Consider the following 4,217-nt stretch of genomic DNA (forward strand, 5'->3'; position numbering starts at 1 on the left):
AAACAAACTAAAAAGCAACAACAAGTCTTGGTTAGCAAGAAAAGTCTTGGTTAGCCTAATTCAGTAAATGTAGCAAGATGTATATACAGTATATACACTCACCTAAAGGATTATTAGGAACAACCTAAAGGATTATTAGGAACACCATACTAATACTGTGTTTGACCCCTTTCACCTTCAGAACTGCCTTAATTCTAATTGGCATTGATTCAACAAGGTGCTTGAAAGCATTCTTTAGAAATGTTGGCCCATATTGATAAGATAGAATCTTGCAGTTGATTGAGATTTGTGGGATGCACATCCAGGGCACGAAGCTCCCGTTCAACCACATCCCAAAGCTGCTCTATTGGGTTGAGATCTGGTGACTGTGGGGGCCATTTTAGTACAGTGAACTCATTATCATGTTCAAGAAACCAATTTGAAATGATTCAAGCTTTGTGACATGTGCATTATCCTGCTGGAAGTAGCCATCAGATGATGGGTACATGGTGGTCATAAAGGGATGGACATGGTCAGAAACAATGCTCAGGTAGGCCGTGTCATTTAAACGATGCCCATTTGGCACTAAGGGGCCTAAAGTGTGCCAAAAAAACATCCCCCGCACCATTACACCAGCACCACCAGCCTGCACAGTGGTAACAAGGCATGATGGATCCATGTTCTCATTCTGTTTACGCCAAATTCTGACTCTACCATCTGAATGTCTCAACAGAAATCGAGACTCATCGGACCAGGCAACATTTTTCTTCAACTGTCCAATTTTGGTGAGCTCGTGCAAGGTTGTGCGTGTTGTGGCTTCACAAATGCTTTGCTGCATACCTCAGTTGTAGCGAGTGGTTATTTCAGTCAAAGTTGCTCTTCTATCGGCTTGAATCAGTCGGCCCATTCTCCTCTGACCTCTAGCATCAACAAGGCATTTTCGCCCACAGGACTGCCGCATACTGGATGCTTTTCCCTTTTCACACCATTCTTTGTAAACCCTAGAAATGGTTGTGCGTGAAAATCCCAGTAACTGAGCAGATTGTGAAATACTCAGACCGGCCCGTCTGGCACCAACAACCATTGAAATTGAAAACAGGAAATTGAAAAATTGAACAGGTGTTCCTAATAATCCTTTAGGTGAGTGTATATATATATATATATATATATATATATATATAGAGAGAGAGAGAGAGAGAGAGAGAAAGAGAGAGAGAGAGAGAGAGAGAGAGAGAGAGAGAGAGATTAAAAACTGAAAGTGGCTGCTCAGTACAGCATGCCGAACAACAGTTGCATCACAGATCAGATTTAATGTATCCAGTGAGGAGAGTCAAGCTGACTGACAAGAATGAATTGAGACAGACAAGACTATGGCTGATGATTTAGTTAGACTTTGAAAAGCCTGTTGACTTTTGCCGTTTTCTTAATGTGATTTTGGATGTCTTATTTTAAACATTAATTTCTTATTTAATTGGTTCCACATGGTTACCTCTTCCTCTTATTTATTTGGTTATATAGTATACATGTTTATTTCCAATTTTGTATACTTATTTAAACTTTATGTAAGTTATTTGTTATTTTATATTAGGCATAGCTTTCCCTTTAGCATGGTGTATTTTTTATTTGTTTTGTTAATAAAAGGTCTATGTATTATATATAGGCTAAAGTGTGTTTGCATTTAAGCAATTGATGCCGTATTTCCCCTGATATGAAAGTGAATGTAAAATGCGCACAGCGCTTTTATGCTATTTAAAACTGAAGGAAAGCGTGGAAAAGAGGGAAAATTCAAACAAACTAAAAATTAACAATTGCTTTACATTGAATTGCTGCTATTTGAAAGTGAAAGTAAAATGTGCATGCCACCTTCACAAACTATTTAAAAGTGAAGGAAAGCAAAGACAAAAGGGAACGACTTCACAGTGTTACCGGTATTACCGGTGTTGTCACACATCAATTAACCGGTGGGAAAATTTCCTCAACGTCACAACCCATATATATATATATATACAGTATGTAGGACCAGAATATTGTGTTCCAGCTCTACTATATATGTATGTGTGTGTGTGTGTGTGTATATATATATATATATATATAAAATGTATATACTAGAGGTGGAACAGAATATTAAATCATTCGAATATTCATTTGGTGGACTGGCATTCGATTTTCAATTTTGAGATTCAAATAATTATTTTTTATTTATATACATATATATATATATATATATATATATATATATATATATATATATATATATATATATATATATTTATTTACACATCATCCCCCGCAAAGAATCTTCATTTGTGCTTGAATATAGCCATTGTTTTTACTATCAGGCCGAATGGTTAGACAACCGTGCTTAACCGTGCTGTTAGAGTCCGTGTGCGTGACGTTACCACTCTCTTGCTTGGCTACCAGTTTCTCCATAGCTGGCTAAGTGGAATTGATCAAACATTCAAGAAGACAGAAATGCTGAAGACCTCATCTGTGCGGGAGCACTTTAAATTGAGTGAGGACAAGAAAAAGGCGATTTGAAACTGGACTACCACAACAGCACATCGAGATTGAAGTACTTTGAAGTAGTACGCCATAGTATATTATTGGTGTGAAAAAAACTTGTGTGTTTTGTATCACTTGTGCAGTGTCCATTCTCAGAGCATATAAGCCCTGCAGACATGAGGTGCGCTGCTTACGGCTCAAGTTAATCTGTAGTTTATTAAAAGTTGATTCATTCTGAACGTGTTGTGTGTCCATATTGCACCAAAATGCAACACTGCACTCCCTGGGGTCCACAGCAACACACCCATGACACGTGAAGTTGATTGGATGAACAGTCTGTGACATAATATAAATGCAAACAGAGAGATAGACACACAGAAATTCCTGCCTTTATTAGAGAGAAGAATATGTTCATCCCCACCCTACAAAGCTTTGAATATTCTGTGTTGATTACTATAGAAGTTTCGATACTCATAAAATGGTATTCAGACCATCCTCTAATATGTAAAGCATGCAAAGCATTTGTGAAGCCACAACACGCACAACTTTGAGGCGGATGGGCTACAACAGCAGAAGACCCCACTGGGTACCACTCATTTCCACTACAAATAGGAAAAAGAGGCTACAATTTGCACGAGCTCACCAAAATTGGACAGTTGAAGACTGGACAAATGTTGCCTGGTCTGATGAGTCCCGATTTCTGTTGAGACATTCAGATGGTAGAGTCAGAAATTGGCGTAAACAGAATGAGAACATGGATCCATCATGCCTTGTTACCACTGTGCAGGCTGGTGGTGCTGGTGTAATGTTTCTTGAACATGACAATGAGTTCACTGTACTAAAATAGCCCCCACAGTTCCCAGATCTCAACCCAATAGAGCATCTTTGGGATGTGGTGGAACGGGAACTTCGTGCCCTGGATGTGCTTCCCACAAATCTCCATCAACTGCAAGATGCTATCCTATCAATATTGGCCAACATTTCTAAAGAATGCTTTCAACACCTTGTTGAATCAATGCCACATAGAATTAAGGCAGTTCTGAAGGTGAAAGGGGGTCAAACACAGTATAAGTATGGTGTTCCTAATAATCCTTTAGGTGAGTATATATATATATATATATATATATATATATATATATATATATATATATATATATATATATATATATATATATATATATATATATATTTCAATCACACAAAGAAAAACAAGTAGATACAATAGAACAAATAGAAAGCTTTTTATATATATAAAAATAAGATTAATAGATGAAGTATAATTAAAAAAGAATAGAAAGTGCTAGAGTTAGAGGGTCAAATAAAATGGATCAGATTTGTTTTTAGTCATTACTTGAAGATGGCTAAGGAGTCAGCTGCTAAGAGTGAGTAGGCAACAGTTAATGAAAAAGTAATTGAAAGTGATTTTGTGCCTCTTTGGGATAGCACAATAATGCATTGTTCACCTGCAGAAAGCAATCTTCTAGAGAGCACATAACTCTGAAGTAATGAATTTAGGTAAAGGGGTGCAGAGCCAGTGTTGGTTTTGTAGGCAAACATTAATGCCTTGAATGTTATGCGAGCAGCTACTGGAAGCCAGTGCAAATTGATGAACAGAGGTGTGACAGGTGTTGTTTTCAGCTCATTAAAGAATGTGTGATGCAGGAGAGGACTCAAAAGCGAAAGTGGCGATTACAGTTCTTTATTTGAGACAGAGTCTGACCACAGGTAATCCAACT

Source organism: Carassius carassius, chromosome 21 (genome assembly GCF_963082965.1).
Source record: "Carassius carassius chromosome 21, fCarCar2.1, whole genome shotgun sequence".
Taxonomy (NCBI): Eukaryota; Metazoa; Chordata; class Actinopteri; order Cypriniformes; family Cyprinidae; genus Carassius; species Carassius carassius.